The following is a 17,062-nucleotide window of genomic DNA, read 5'->3' as shown; positions in this document are numbered from 1 at the left end:
GGCACCAACAGGAGGTCCAGATACCATTACCATCTTCCCCCAGCTCTGCCATGATCGGCAGTTAAAATCGCGTGGGGTCCGAGTGACATCATCCGACCCCAACATTTTAATATTAACGCCGCCCCAGCCTGCCTGCAGTGGGCAGCCTAGATGCGATTAAAAACCCTGCAGTTAAAATGATAATGGGAGTAAACGTGTTGGCAACGCAGCAGTGGGCACCCAATTCCCATTTTAACTACCCACCCCATGACCAATAGGTGGGCAGGATTAAAATTTGCCTTGGAGAGAGAGAGAGAGAGAGAGAGAGAGAAAAAGGAGAGACATAAAGACAGAAAAAAAAGATTCGCTTGTTACCCAGAGTTACATACACATTCTAGAGGCTAAGTCAGAAATCTCAGTGATAAAATTGGTACAATATTCATGAATTCATAGCTGAACCGACATGTCAGCAGGCATGTGATTAAGTGGCTTCATATAAATTTCCCCTGCCTGACATTAATACTTATAGCTGTGTATCCAGGTTTAAAATGATTTTCCATACATTTCACATTCTGCACACTACAAAGCAAGCACTTAATTTATTCTGTTTATACTGCATGACTCTAATCTTTTACCCTTCCAACTCTACTTCTTCTTTGCCAAGACTTCTGCTGGTATCCTATCACAGCCTTGGTATAAGATACTTCAATTCCTGATCAGTACACAAGCCCTTAGTTAGTTACAATCTGTTTTAGTTTGTGCATCTCCGTCTGTCAGTGTCCCTCAACTCATGTTAGCTATTGGAGTTGTTTTTGTACACTGTTTTTCTTCAATGAATGTTCTTCAGACATTTGTTGACACCAAAAAATGTTGAACTATATTTGCAGCCTATTGGCCATATTTGGAAAGATCTGGGACTGCAGACATAGCAAATGGATCCCTGCTCTCAGTCTAAGTGGATCACTTTTGCAAATAATCTCATTGCTGCAAGTAGCAAGCAACAGTGACAATTATTAAAGTTCACCTCACATTGAGGGATACCCTTGTTGATAAGTGAATAATCATCTACAAGGCTGCAAGAGATGTTCCATTATTTACTGAATAAATCAGACCTTTTCCCAGCAATTCAATGGTAAACACATTCTCAGTGTTGTTTACTGAGGGGATCAAGACCAGCAGCTGCCAGCCAACTCTCGTTTTATTTTACTGCAGAACTATAGTATTACAGGGGGTTGCAGAAAAACTGCCATACTGCTATGACTGCTCTTTAAAAGTCCCCTGTTGGATTAAATTAAGATCAAGCCATGATCCACTGCATAATTCCCTACATTTAACAAAATAAATCATAGCAATCTACTCAATCCATCTTCCTGTCTCTGTTCTTCTTCACCCAGTACAATATTCACCATTACAATCAGGTTCTTATTCTAAAAGGAATTTTTATGACAATTCTACCCTCCCTTCCTAAAGTACCAACCCCCTGGCTAGGGCAAGTTTCCATGGGCACCGTCACTCTCCTGTGCCTCACCCTGGAAGCCATTACTCGTAAGCGAGCCTTGACATCAACTGACGGCAAGCTATTCAACAGCAGGAGCAGGGGCTTCAGAGCCAAGCCACTTTTGGTCATTTATCAGACACTCAAACAATCACAGTATTGGCAGGGGTTGCCAGTTAACAAGAGAAGCAAGGGCAATGATTTTTCTTTCAAAGACTGGACACTGAAGTCAATTGTAGTGTCCTGAGCCCCATCTCCGTTAACTCAACAAAAGATTAAACACTGGCACTTTTCTGACCCGGTCTGCCTTACCTATTCAGTGGGTAAACATTCTGACCCATCCGGGGAATCCTTCCATAAAATAATTTCAAATATGAGGGAATCTAATATTAATGTCCAACACCATCTCCTGCAAAGCACTTTGGAAGGGAGAAAAATAATCTTGCATTTACATGGCACCATATCACTTCTCAAACACACCAAAGCACACCACATCTGATTAATCACTTCGGAATCAAGTGAGTTGTGTTGTTGATAAGCAGCAGCCATTTTGCACACTGCAATGTCCTACAAACACCAATCAGATGAATGAATAGTTCATTGATTAGGTGTGGTGGAGGGAAGAATGTCAAGGGGGCATGATAACTTTTCTTCAAATAGCAGCATGGGATCTTTACCATCCACTTGAAGCAGCAGAGTGCCGAAGCAAAGGATAGCACTTTTAACAATTCAGTACCTCTAATAAAATGCACTGAAATGTCAGCTTGGATCGTGTATCGAAGTTCCAGAGTGGGACTTGAGCTCACAATCTTCTGACTCAGAACAAGAACACAATCAACTGAGCCAGGCTGACACTTTGCATAGTCACAATGCATTGGGTAGTATAATTATATTGCATCACTGATCTTTTAGCTAAAAATATAAACATCTGCGTAAATAAAACTTTTAGCTCTTCAAATGATGACAGTATAAATATTTGAATGCAATATACTCGGGGTACAAGTAAAACAAGAAAACGACACTGGTTCTGGAACAGTTACCAGGAAACAACCCTTAATTTCAGGGGGAATTTTACCTGCTCTGTCAAATGTACAGACACAGGAACAACAGATCAGCACAAACTGCTGCATTCTCAAATCAACAAGGAGCCCAGTGTTCCTGCACCAGTCTCGATACTGTTCTTTCAACTTGATGTACTTGTCCCAAGGACAGATACATGTGGGCCCAAGTTTCCACATGATTTGCGCCTGATTTTTAGGAACAACTGGTGGAGAACGGACTATCTTAGAAATCGCAATTCTCCACATTTTTTTTCTGCAGTTCTAGTCAGGTAGAACAGTTCTACTTTGGAACAGAATCTTTTCTTCAAAAGGGGGCGTGTCCGGCCACTGACGCCTGATTTCAAAGTTTCCACAGTGAAAACGTACTCCAAACTAAAGTAGAATGGAGCAAGTGAAGATTTTTGTAGAACTGAAAAAACCTGTTCTACACATTAAAAAATCAGGCGCAGGTTACAAATTAGGCGTCCAGAACGAGGTGGGGGGGGGGAAGGGAAGTCATTAAATTCTACAATAAATCCTTATTTATACTTCTACAAATATTATACAAATAAATCCAACCTGAATAAACATTTATAAGCAAAGAAAAGATTAAATAAACCATCTTCCTACCTGTGTGAAAGTGCTTCAGCCATCGTTCGAAGGAAACCGCCGTTTGTTGCCGCGCAGGGGAGGGAGGGGAAGGAGACAGCGGCTTGTTGCCGCAGAGGGGAGGGAGGGGAAGGAGACAGCGGCTTGTTGCCGCGCAGGGGAGGGAGGGGAAGGAGACAGCGGCTTGTTGCTGCGCAGGGGAGGGAGGGGAAGGAGACAGCGGCTTGTTGCTGCGCAGGGGAGGGAGGGGAAGGAGACAGTGAGAAGGGAAGCCTCAGTGCTGATGGCAATGTGATTTTATTAAAAAATGTTCAAAAATTAAACAGCTACAAAGAACTACAAAAATGGCCGAGTGCCAATGTTTTTTTTCACACTAAGCATGCGCGAACGCTCCAACGCGCACACGCAGCGTTGCCGGCAGGAAAAAAACTAATTTAAATAGTACCCGCCCCCTCCCACTTACAAAATCGGCGCGAGTGTAGGCTCCGCCCCCCCTGGGTGCCGCGCAAAACAGACAAGGAGCTGCAAAGCGCTCGAGAATAGCGCGTTTTTTTTCTGGCGCCGTTTTAGGCGCGAAAAATGGGCGCCCAGCTCGGAGGGGTGCCCATTTTCTATCCTGTGGAAACTTGGGCCCATGAACTCTGGCAAATAGATGATTATTTCTCACTGATCTGGCTCTCATCAAGCCTGCCTAGCTCATTTTAGCATGTTCCTAAGCTGTGCTACAAGAAAGCTATAGCAATAAAAGAGATTCTCCTGTATCGCTTGTTAAACTTCTATGTGGCCTCCTTCTTAGAGCTGTGAGCCACACTGATGTTGTGCAGCTTCTCTAAATTAAATCCGACATGTCTTCTTTTCAGTAATCCATTCACGTTTAGAAGAGCACCACTTTCTAACTTATATAAAAACTCTAAAGATACAATCGCAAGATATTCCCACTTACCAGGCTGTGCAATTGCCCCTGAAATGAAGATCGATAATGATTTCTTCTTGGTGTATTTAAAATGGCCGGCCTGGCAATGTAAGATGAGGAACTCTGACTTTTGTTGAAGATTTGGCTACAGTTGTAGCAGTTGCCACAGTAAGAGTAACCCTACTGAATTATGCTTACGCCTGACTTTTTAAAATCACTAATGTAGTGTGCGTGTGCCAAATGAAACTACTCAAAAGTTTTTTTTTTAAATATGAAAATTGAAGCAGCTGTAGCTAATTTACCATTTATGCATAACTAACACACTGAATATTAAAACATCTTAATAATCTTGAGCGCCTAGCATGGTCACTCTTACACACTGTATCTTTCAACTATTCTGCAATTGAGACGGAGCAGTTTATTTACAGTAATCTGTAGCCAATAAAGCTTGCCACATTACAGTACTTATCACGTGATACACATATCTTCAGATTCAATGTCATGATCAGCTTTGTAACTCTTTCACCTACACTATACTACATTTACTCCACTCACTATATATAAGCATTTTTTTTAAATTTCTAAAGTAGAATATTAAAAACACACGTGAACATACAATCTCTATTGACTGGCAATGAGCCCAAGGCTGTAACTTAATGTTTGATATCAATCAAGCTCTGTAAGTCACTGGTGTCTACTGTTGTATGTGGCGATATGGCGGACTCACTTGTAAACTATTACAGGAATGAAACCGAGAATAATGCACATTCTCCTACACGATACCGTTTACCTTCAGGATACATGTGTCACTATCAGCAGCAATATCCCAACTCTTTCCACAGGCCACAAATAACCTCAGAGCAATCACAATGGAAACTGTACACATCAGGGGGAACCTTCAATGCCACAAATTCACCAGACATGCAGCGACTGTTTTATCCAAAATGGCAAAAGGTCAGCTGAAACCTCAGATTTTTTTCTAAACCTTACCCCATAGGCAGTCAGAGATGAAAGCTTGCCAGTTCTTCAGTGAAAGGGATCATTTCACTTAAATTTTGCAACACTCAACAAACATTACAGCAAACACCGAGAAGCAAATTAAAGCCAGCAATTTAATCTCCGATTCAGGTGACATTCATAAAGTTTAAGCTTAGCTCCTTTTTCAACCCTTTGATGCAAAATATTATCTTTTTCCTTATCTATCAATTCTCCGATACATGGGTTGCACCCTGTATTAATCATCAGAGAATGAGTTGCAGTTTGAAAGGAAGGCCCAAGCAGCAGGTACTTCTAAAATATTAGAACATTTGGCAACTATAATAACACATCTGTGATAAGAAACCAGAAGCTGTTTATTGATGGTGTACTTACTAAAGCAAATATGGTACTGTTTCTTGTGTGAGTAAAACGAGCAGGACACCGAGAGGCTGTTCTTCATTTCATTTTGAAGCTTTTTAAATCAGGCTCACCCACTGAGAGTGTGTTATTTGCTTACATTGAGGCTCAAGGATATGAAGTGTCTTAACAGAATTTCTTTTATTGCAGGAAAGAGGTGAACATTAATGGAAATACTAAAATTGCGTCCTGCTCTTTTCCATTAACAGCAAGCAGGATAGAACATGAATAATGTGGTTTCCAACAATCAGGTTTCCTTGACAACCCAGTCAGATTGTCATACCACACAAATGTACTGGAATGGACCAAACCCTCAAATGCATGTATCGGTAAATTGCATGTACTCTGTGGGCTTTTTTCAAAAAAATGTTGGTGACAGCAGTTCTTGAAGTTTGTTTATTCAGCCAGCAGCAACCCCAATGTAAAGCTGTTGGGATTCATTAGATCAGGCTATCAGGCAGAACAGGTAAACGTGCATCTACCTAGAGACCGGTTTTAATAAATTCAGCAAGTTTACATCAGGGTTGCTGTTTTGGAAACTGTGAGTTAAACACCCAACTGACCCCAACATAAAAAGGGGTCTAATAGAATCATAGAATGATACAGCACAGAAGGTGGCCATTCGGCCCATCATGCCTGTGCCAGCTCTTAGTCCCTTGCCCTTTCCCCCATAGCCCTGTAATTTTTTTCCCTTTCAAATGGTTCTCTTTGAATGTAACTATTGAATTTGCTTCCACCACTCATTCAGGCAGTGCATGACAGATCACAACTCGCTGCGGAAAAAAAATGTTTCCTCACGTCATCTCTGGATCGTTTGGTTACTGATGCTTCTGCGACTGGAAAGTTTCCCCTTACACTCAAAACCCTTCATGATTTTGAAGGCCTCCATCAAATCCCCTCTTAATCTTCTCTGCTCTAAGGACAACAACCCCAAAACTTACTGTGCTCTGACCCCAGAAGCATGTACAATTGAACAACTCGCCAACAATGCTCAGCTTTCTGATTCAGAAACAACAACGAGCTGTATTTAAAATGACAAGGTCATAAAAGCTTCCTGTTCCTACTTGGTATCACTGTTACTTAGATAAAGTCATCGTGGTCAAATTATCAGATCAGATTAAAAGTATGACGGTCAAACATTTATACGGCTTTACTAAGATGGATAGCGAGACCAAAACACTTTGCACTTTAATGTTTCCATGACCTAATAGTGTTTACAGGTACAGAGACATTCCAGTGGTGAAACATAGACATAGAAAATAGGTGCAGGAGTAGGCCATTCGGCCCTTCTAGCCTGCACCGCCATTCAATGAGTTCATGGCTGAACATGCAACTTCAGTACCCCATTCCTGCTTTCTCACCATACCCCTTGATCCCCCTAGTAGCAAGGACTTCATCTAACTCCTTTTTGAATATATTTAGTGAATTGGCCTCAACAACTTTCTGTGGTAGAGAATTCCACAGGTTCACCACTCTCTGGGTGAAGAAATTCCTCCTCATCTCGGTCCTAAATGGCTTCCCCCTTATCCTTAGACTGTGTCCCCTGGTTCTGGACTTCCCCAACATTGGGAACATTCTTCCTGCATCTAACCTGTCTAACCCCGTCAGAATTTTAAACGTTTCTATGAGGTCCCCTCTCATTCTTCTGAACTCCAGTGAATACAAGCCCAGTTGATCTTTCTTGATAGGTCAGTCCCGCCAACCCGGGAATCAGTCTGGTGAACCTTCGCTGCACTCCCTCAATAGCAAGAATGTCCTTCCTCAGGTTAGGAGACCAAAACTGTACACAATACTCCAGGTGTGGCCTCACCAAGGCTCTGTACAACTGTAGCAACTGTAGCAACACCTCCCTGCCCCTGTACTCAAATCCCCTCGCTATGAAGGCCAACATGCCATTTGCTTTCTTAACCGCCTGCTGCACCTGCATGCCAACCTTCAATGACTGATGTACCATGACACCCAGGTCTCTTTGCACCTCCCCTTTTCCTAATCTGTCACCATTCAGATAATAGTCTGTCTCTCTGTTTTTACCACCAAAGTGGATAACCTCACATTTATCCACATTATACTTCATCTGCCATGCATTTGCCCACTCACCTAACCTATCCAAGTCGCTCTGCAGCCTCATAGTATCCTCCTCGCAGCTCACACTGCCACCCAACTTAGTGTCATCCGCAAATTTGGAGATACTACATTTAATCCCCTCGTCTAAATCATTAATGTACAGTGTAAACAGCTGGGGCCCCAGTACAGAACCTTGCGGTACCCCACTAGTCACTGCCTGCCATTCTGAAAAGTCCCCATTTACTCCTACTCTTTGCTTCCTGTCTGACAACCAGTTCTCAATCCATGTCAGCACTCTACCCCCAATCCCATGTGCTTTAACTTTGCACATTAATCTCTTGTGTGGGACCTTGAATACTTAGTGATCCTGAATAACACATGCCCTTTTATAGTTGGAAATTACCGCTGCTGATATTAGTAGACAAGTACTCACTGTATCTGTATGAGATTAATTTTCTGTTATTTTAACATCGGTATTAGTTTGTTTATTTTAAAAGGGTTACCGCTTATATTAACTTAGCGGAGAGAGGACTTTGATACCAAGGAGTTAAGCGTTCGCCCATTAATATTGTAATTTCCAAGCTTCCGGTTCTTATCCTAAAAGATAGGTGTAGTAAGTATTTTACACAACATGAGTTGCATTCCACAATCAAGTCAGCTTTCTTATCCCAAAAGGTATCAAAGCACTTTCCCCACCTGAAAATGCCCAGCCATCTCTCTCGAGAGACCCAAATTACAGAAATACAAATAAATAAATAGGAATTTTTCATCTATTCACAACGTTCTTTCTCAAAGAAGAAAACCTGAGCTTTCACTTAAGTTTCCCTCAGGAAAAGAGCTAACATTATGACATCCCTGCAACCAGTAAAATATCTACACCCAGTTTTCCCATAAAAGATGTGGAGTAATTACTGTCTAGGGGTGGATCATAGTGGACTCAACCTCAATCCCCTAATGCACAATTAAAGCTCTCAACACTCAATCTCGAATATCTTGTCTGACACCACAAAGTCAGGGGCATAATAATCCACAAGCAATGACATAAACCTCGCACATCTCACTGCAGATAACAAGCATTCTTTGGCTGGCATATCGTTACCTCCCTGCAGTGACGAGTGAGTTTAAATATTGCAGAGTACTCAGATCAGTCATTGCCCAATTCCCTGAGGCAAGGGAGAAAATTAAATAGCAAGGCTTGCTATCCAAAGGAGAGCTGATGAATTTTCTCTACACAGTGGTGCATCCAAGGCATGAAGAAAAGAAAAGACTTGCATTTATATAGCACCTTTCACGACCGCCGGACGTCTCAAAGCGCTTTACACAGCCAATGACTTTTGGAGTGTAGTCACTGTAATAATGTAGGAAGTGCGGCAGCCAAATAGTGCACAAGCAAGCTCACAAAAACAGCAATGTGATAATGACCAGATAATCTGTTTTTTTTTTAAATTATGTTGATTGAGGGATAAATATTGGCCAGGTTACCGGGGAGAACTCCGCTGTTCCTCTTCGAAATAGTGCCATGGGATCTTTTACGTCCATTTGAGAGAGCAGATGGGACCTCGGTTTAATGTCTTATCCGAAAGATGGCACCTCCGATAGTGCAGCACTCCCTCAGCACTGCACTGGAATGTCAGCATAGATTTTTAGTACTCCAGTCCCTGAAGGAGGAACTAAATGATTCTGAAATTGGAATTGCGTTGAATACATTTTTAAAAAAGCGAATCCTGGTCCAATTGAAAAGACTTGGATTTGGACGGATCAACCCCAGAAGGTGCCATCAGTTGTGCACACAGTGGGATGTTTGCCATTATTTGCCCATTCTATGCATGCAGTCTCTTTTGGCATTGATCAGTCACATGTCTGAATATCTCAATTCTGTATTGGCATTTGGTATCAGTGTCTGGAGTACAATGATTTACAGGTTTGCTCTTCAGATATTTTTTATCAACAATGGTTAGCTTTGTGTCCGCTGTAGCTCAGTGGGAAGCACTCCCGCCTCGAGTCAGAAGGTTGTCGGTTCAATTCCCACTCCAGAGACTTGAGCACACAAATCTAAGTGCACACACCCTGTGTTTCCGGATGATGTCGCCAACTGGTCCAATCAGCCTTTTTGGCTAAGATCATGTGTAACTGACCTGACAGGGGAGTAACCATGACCCCAACGTGGTTCTCCCTGGATCAGGAAGGTGGTTCTCCTATGCTTTTTGGAAATAGGAGGTGGGTGGGGTGGTTTGACCCATCCACCTCCACGGAGGTGTGTGGGGGGCCTGACCCAGCCACCTCCATGGCACGAACCTGGTATTGCAGTACTTCCAGGAACGGTGCAGTGGCTCTAGGCCTTTTGGCTAAGAGCATTAGCGCAGAGTGATCCTTGATGTGTGCAAGGTGACCTCTGGCGTTTGTGATTTGACAAAGAATTGGAAAGATTGGCAACGAATAAATAAATTTAAAAAAATTTTAAAAACTGGTCCAATCAGCTGCCCCATGCAGTTGTGATTCATAGCATTACATCGAAGTTACAGCAAGAAACAGGCCATTCGGCCCCACAGGTCCGTGCCAAATGGCCGACTCCTGCTCCTATTTCTTAAGATCTGATGTTTATGCTCCACACGAGCCTCCTCCCACCCCTTCTCATCTCAGCCCATCACCATATCCTTCTATTCCTTTCTCCCTCATATGTTTATCCAGCTTTGTAGACGACACTCAGCTGGGTGGCAGTGAGGAGGATGCTAAGGGGCTGCAGGGTGACTTGGACAGGTTGGGTGGGTGGGCGAATGCATGGCAGGTGCAATATGGTGCAGATAAATGGTAAGCTTATCCACTTTGGTGACAAGAACAGGGAGGCAGAATAGTATCTGAATGGTGACAGATTAGGAAAAGGGGAGGTGCAACGAGACCTGGGTGTCATGGTGCATCGGTCATTGAAATTTGGCATGCAGGTACAGCAGGCGGTGAAGAAAGCAGATGGCATGTTGGCCTTCATGGCGAGAGGATTTGAGTATAGCAGCAGGGAAGTCTTACTGCAGTTGTATAGGGCCTTGGTGAGGCCACACCTTGAATATTGTGTTCAGTTTTGGTCTCCTAATCTGAGGAAGGACGTGCTTGCTATTGAGGGAGTGCAGCAAAGATTCACCAGACTGATTCCAGGGATGGCAGGACTGATATATGAAGAAAGACTGGATTGACTAGGCTTATATTCACTGGAATTTAGAAGAATGAGAGGGGAATCTCAGAAATTTAAAATTCTGACGGGATTGGACAGGTTAGATGCAGGAAGAATGTTCCCCGATGTTGGGGAAGTCCAGAACCAGGGGTCACAGTCTAAGGATAAGGGGTAAGCCATTTAGGATCGAGATGAGAAGAAACTTCTTCACTTAGAGAATTGTGAACCTGTGGAATTCTCTACCACAGAAAGTTGTTGAGGCCAGTTCGTTAGATATATTCAAAAGGGAGTTAGATGTGGCCCTTATGGCTAAAGGGATCAAGGGGTATGGAGAGAAAGCAGGAATGGGGTACTGAAGTTGCATGATCATATTAAATGGTGGTGCAGGCTCAAAAGGGCCGAATGGCCTTCTCCTACACCTATTTTCTATGTTTCTATGTTTCCCCTTAAATCCATCTCTGCTGTTCGCCTCAACCAATCCCTGTGGCAGCGAGTTCCACATTCTCACCAGTCTCTGGGTAAAGAAGTTTATCCTGAATTCCCTATTGGATTTATCAGTGACTATCTTATATTGATGGCCCCTAGTTCTGGTCTCCCCCACAAGTGCAAACATCTTATCGACGTCTACCCTACCAAACTATTTCATAATCTTAAAGATCAGGTCACGCTTTTCTAGAGAAAAGTACCCCAGCCTATTCAATTTTTCCTTATAGGTATAATTTCTCGGTTCTGGTATCATTCCAGGAAATCTTTTTTGCACCTTCTCCAGTGCTTGTATATTTTAAAATATAGAGATCAGAACTGTGCACAGTGCTCCAAGTGTGATCTAACCAGACCAGAACTGTGCACAGTGCTCCAAGTGTGGTCTAACGCAGATATATGGAGATCCGAATTGTGCACAGTACTCCAAGTGTGGTCTAACCAAGGTATATGGCGACCAGAACTGTGCACGGTGCTCCAAGTGCAGTCTAACCCAGGTACATGGAGACCGGGCCCTGGATCATCGTGGGCTGCCCCGACCTGTGTGAGAACACCACCGCAGGTCAAGGCTATAAATAGAGCTGGAGCGCTGGGCTCTGGAACGAGGATGAGGCAAATGAGGGTACGCGGCCCAGAAGAACAGAGGGCCCAGGGACAGCACGGGCCAGCCCACACTGCGATGTGTGTGCGCACTAGGTCCGTGCAGCAAAGCTGGTCTCCAGTCCTGGTTAACCCTTGCCACTGAATAAAGACCTAGCTCTGTCAAGCCCGTGTGGTGGCTGATGTGCAACGGTCACCACACGTTAAAAAAAAAATTCACGCACAGGCATCTTCCACCCCCTCAGTTGGAGTTCAGGATCTGGAACATCGGGTCCTTCATTGAAACATCTGTAAACTCATGTGGAAACAAGTCATCACCGTCTATGATGATGAAGATGAGTACGGAGGGAGTGCTGCACTGTCGGAGGTTGAGGCGTTAAACCGAGACCCTGTCTGCTTTCTCAGGTGGACACAAAAGATCCCATGGCACTATTTCAAAGAACAGGGGAGTTATCCTTGGTGTCCTGGCTAATATTTATCCTTATAATCAACATAACAGAAACAGATTATCTGGTCAACATCACATTGCTGCTTGTGGGAGCTTGCTGTGCGCAAATTGGCTGCAGTGTTTCCTACATTACAAAAGAAACTACACTTCAAAAGTACTTCATTGGCTGTAAAGTGCTTTGGCACTATATAAATGCAAGTCTTTAGTTATTTTATAATATATTATGTATTTTAGCTATTTTATGTTGTGACCATTACATCTATTTCCCTGGGTGTTTGGGGCAGCAATCGAGTGGATCCATCAAGTTTATCTGACTCTGATGCAATCTTTTTACCCCAAAATATCAGATGGAAATCACTACTAAATGTAAAAGGGGGCAGGCTGGAGGGCAGCAGAACTAATCTGAATGTCCTCCCTTCATTCTTGGATAAATGTGTACATATTTGAAACAGCTATTTGGGCTTTAAGAAATCAGAGAGATAATCTTGGAACCTCCTGTTGTTTAGGGAGCCCAGTAATCTCAGAGTCTAAAAATGTCAGCCTTTGACTTCTGCCAATGAAATACTTTGCCAACAAAATGCAGCAATGATCCAAAGCTTTATTAAACCATGGCTTTCTATCAAGTTAAGGAACAAAATATAGGACTCTACTTCTTTGCTGGACAAGATTTACACTGAACAGAAAAAACAAAAATTCCTGGCACCTGATATCATTGTCTTTTTGATGTTGACATTCTATGTTATCTGTGTGTTCAGGCTTGACTATTTCCCCTCATATTCACTCTGTTTTTCTGAAGCCAGTTCTGTATTTTTATACATAGCCTCCTAGAATTCAGCAGTTGCAATGCTCTGGTGGATAAATACATCATCCTCTGTGAATTACTCTCTGCTCCACAATAAAACACACTATTTTGGATATCAGTGAAAGTACAACATTGTACAATTTCCTGCATTTATCAGGAAAGTATAATAAGGGGCTCAGCTGCTGTGTGATTCAGTCTTCACCGATCCCATCATCAAAGAGAGTACTCTGTACTAAACTTCAGGGCAACAAACTCCTGGCAGTAGAGTGCATTACTTCTTCTATATCCTATATTTTCTGGCTATGTCTCCCGCTATGAACAGAACAATTTGCCTTTATACAGCACCTTTAACATAGTAAAATGTCCCAAGGTGCTTCACAGGAGCGATTGTCAAACAAAATTTGACACCGAGCCACACAAGGAGCTATTAGGACAGATGACCAAAAAGCTTGGTCAAAGAGATAGATTTTAAGCAGCGTCTTAAAAGGAAAGAGAGAGATTGAAAGGCGGAGAGGTTTAGGGAGAGAATTCCAGAGCCTAGACAGCGGAAGGTACGGCCCTCACTGGTGGAGCGATGAAAATCAAGGAAGCACAAGCCAGAATTGGAGAAGTGCAGAGAATTGAAACACGAATGTTTTCAGTGCACTTCTTTATTGTCTATTTCTATTTTGTTTATGCCCCTTTCTTGCTCACACACACGAGTCACACACACACAGACGAGACACACACACACCACATACGTGTCCTCCCATCCAGCTTTCCTTACATTTCCTTTTATTTTTTGCATTATCACCAGTCTCTACTCCCAGACCCCAAATGTAATGGTTAAATTCGAAAGATAGCCAGACTGAAATCTGAAGTACAATGGAAAGCCATGTAAATATGGATGAAATGTTGTAAAGGCTTTGATTCAGGAAAAGAATGAAGTGCAGGTAATTATGATGTCCCAATAGAAGCATGGCCCCATTTTTCTGGTCAAGATATGTTATCCATTGTTTGGTTTATTACTTATCACGAGAAATCCTTATTTATTGATGCACAGAACAACATCAGTGCAGGTGCTATTGTGCCTTACATCAAAACTCAGCCGAAATCTGCTGGAAGTGAATCAGATTTCAACTCTATTCAAGTTTCTTATATTTTAAGTTAGTTTTCAGGTACAAAATATTGCAAACACTCAGTCCAGTTCACAAAGGATGCTACTTGTCATATTCAGTGATAATGCAGTACAAGTTTCAAGATACCGAGACAACAAACCATTCCTTACACGGCATATCGACAGTTCTGAATACGCTTACTTTAAAATGATCCCAGTGTCAGGAGTGTTAGGATACTGACTGGTGAGCCAGTTTCCAAATACGATGATGTAACACAGCGCTTCTGAGAAGCATGCAAATAGGACACATTGGAGTGGTCACATTTTTTAAAAGGGTCCAAATCATTGATTGGGAAGGTAATTACAAAGCTGGGTTCATGTGAATTTTAAAAAAATCAAATTTTGAAAGCAACAGCGCTGGTAACAGCCAAAACATAGATCTGTCTGCCCGATATGGGTAATCAAAACTGGCTTATTTCAACTGTGCAGAATAATTCCGTTCCATTTCATCAGCCAGAAGTGTGGAACTACCGGTTTAAACAACCTTCTGTAAGATTATGAAATCATTGCTGATTTTCTCTCTTAACTGGGAAACTTTCAATGAAATTTTAATTGTGCTTGCACTCAAGCCAGGAGACTAAATGTCCATGTGATTACACGACACATGACTGGAGTAGAGATGGCTGCCATCCATTACGAAGCTCTGGCTGAACTTGCACTTTGGGAACTGGGATGATTGCTTGATTTTTCCACTCATTTAAAATCAATAAATGAAAAATCCAGCCGAGTATTTTCCACTGGTCTCGGTTCCTGCAAGCAAATAATTATTGCATTACGAATGCAAAGATATGAAAAAGATTTCCTGTTCCCAGACTGCACATATGGTATCAATCAAATTCTTTAAACCAATGGAAGAGGACAATCCTTCTAATTATTACAAAAGATGTCTTGGGGTAATACCCCACTTGGTTTACAAAAAAGAAATATTTGCTTTATCCATACATTCACAAGAATCTAGTGCCCATTTTGTACATTAAACCTGGTGAATTCTAAAACTCTCAGCTGCCTCAGACCCACTTCAATTTTTGATCTGACATCTGGACAAGTTGCAGTCCTAAGAGGCACAAAAAGGTAGATATCTAGTTATCTGCAACTCGTGTATCTGAAAAGGCTAAAACTGACCCAGCAACTCCTGCCTTTGATAGTTGACACAACCTCACGTGAGGCAACTTTCTTTGCAAGCACGCTGGCCCTGAAATTGCGGTTGGAATGACGGGGAAATGGTCAGCGTTCGCCGTCAATACTCGAGAAAACGGACAGAAACTTCTGGAGTCTGCACGAGCTCATTTAAACGCGGGAATCCTGTGATTGCTGTCAGTAATACCCTGTCCTCCACAGGGTGCGCTGTTGCAGGCCTCGCAGATAGAAATCAATTAGAAATCACTAAATTGATGTGAACTTCCACTTTTTACGCACTATTCTCGCTGTAAAAACCCTTGACAAAGTTAAGCCTTGTTGAATAAGGTGCAACAGAGTTTTTAAAATGGCGTACTAAGTCATAATTACTGCTGAACAATCTCTCTGGCCCTGAAAAACAAATTTGATATTTGTGAACTGCCATTTTTTCCATTCCATGATAAAAAAAATTCATAAAATTGTAATTTTTTTTTAAGTTTGTTTATGTTATTTCAGCTTCTACCTTAATCCCATGTGTATGTCCCAATCTTTATTTCACTTTCTGTAAAATGATTTAAAAAGTGAATGATGAAACCTGCTTCTTATTTCTTGGTTTGCTGTCTGTGAGAATTCTACAGTGTGATTGGCTGCTTGATGACATCACTGTTGCTGGACACCAGAGATCCCCTATAGATGGCCCCGGAATTAAGTTAACGTTGGAAAAGATTAAATTAACATTCACAGAGCCCGCTAAAAGTTTGTGGGCAGCTTTCTTTGAGGGTAGCAGTGAGCACGGTCACCTCGCCGCTGACAGCAAAATCTGGTTCAATAAGTTTTTTTTCTATTATTCAAGCATCATGAAGCCTCTCCTCCAACAAATAATTTGATTTAATTAGGTGGCAGGAAAACAGTCAGGGTTCTAGTTGGGAGCAGCAACAGGAGCGGACGGACCGGTGAGAGAACCGGCAGCTGCGGAGTGCTTCACATAAAGCCCGAGGCTCGAGGCTCAGACCGAGCTAGTTGAGAGTTCGAAAAACAGGAGGGAAAAAAACATCAAAGTTTGACATCACAGGAAAGCAGGTAAGTGATTGGTTGGTGAGTATTTCTCTTTTTTCCTCTTTCTAAACGCGGGCATTGGTTTAAACTAAGAGCTAGGAAATTAAAAATGTCAATCAGGGAAAGTAAAACAGTAAGTGAATTATTAATAATAAGAGTATTAGCACAGAACCGCTTCACCCGAGTTATGATTTCACCAGAGTGCAAGGAAATTTGGAGAGTGTGGGAATTCAGTGAGGTCGGGGGGGGGGGGGGGGGGGGTAAGAGGTGCTACTTGATATATAAAAAATAAATATAAACAAATAGGGTTAAATTAGGACTGTGGGCTAAGTTACAGAAAATACCTAAAGCATATCATTAAATGTAATAAATTAAACAAGGTTATTACCAAGATTTAAAAGCTATAGACAATTGAGAGATATTTCAAAACTTGAAAATCTAATTAGTTAAATAAATTCAATACAGATGGCAGGGTGGGCGATGTGTTGCCACTGTCGCACATGGGAGAGGTGGACACCAGTGTGATCCACAGCGACCACAGCTGCAGTAAGTGTCTGCGGCATGAGGAACTTCGGTTCAGATCTGAGCTTTGGGCACTGCAATGCATCAGGGAGGGAGAAAGTTACCTGGACACTTTGTTCCAGGAAGCAGTTACACTCCTTAGGTTAAGTATTTCAGAGTTGGTCCGTGGTCAGGGACAGGAGGGAGGCAGGTATGGGGATCCAGAAGGTAGCATTGGAGGAGCC

At 42.3% G+C, this 17,062-nt stretch overlaps 1 protein-coding gene across 16 annotated transcripts in view; it reads right to left on the bottom strand.

The window, feature by feature from the left end:
- LOC139277579 (band 4.1-like protein 1) overlaps nucleotides 1-17,062 on the bottom strand; it is a 298,694-nt gene that overhangs the window by 256,722 nt on the left and 24,910 nt on the right. Inside the window, exon 1 of one of the 16 annotated variants that reach the window (XM_070896232.1) lies at nucleotides 4,827-4,902. The exons of the other annotated variants lie outside the window; for them this stretch is intronic. The gene's annotated coding sequence lies outside the window, so the exon portion shown is untranslated. Of the gene's footprint in view, nucleotides 1-4,826; nucleotides 4,903-17,062 lie in introns of those variants that run through there. 16 annotated transcript variants of the gene reach the window in all.

The sequence above is a fragment of the Pristiophorus japonicus genome, chromosome 12 (assembly GCF_044704955.1).
Source record: "Pristiophorus japonicus isolate sPriJap1 chromosome 12, sPriJap1.hap1, whole genome shotgun sequence".
NCBI classification, from domain to species: domain Eukaryota; kingdom Metazoa; phylum Chordata; class Chondrichthyes; family Pristiophoridae; genus Pristiophorus; species Pristiophorus japonicus.
This window is presented reverse-complemented; position numbering and strand designations above follow the sequence as displayed.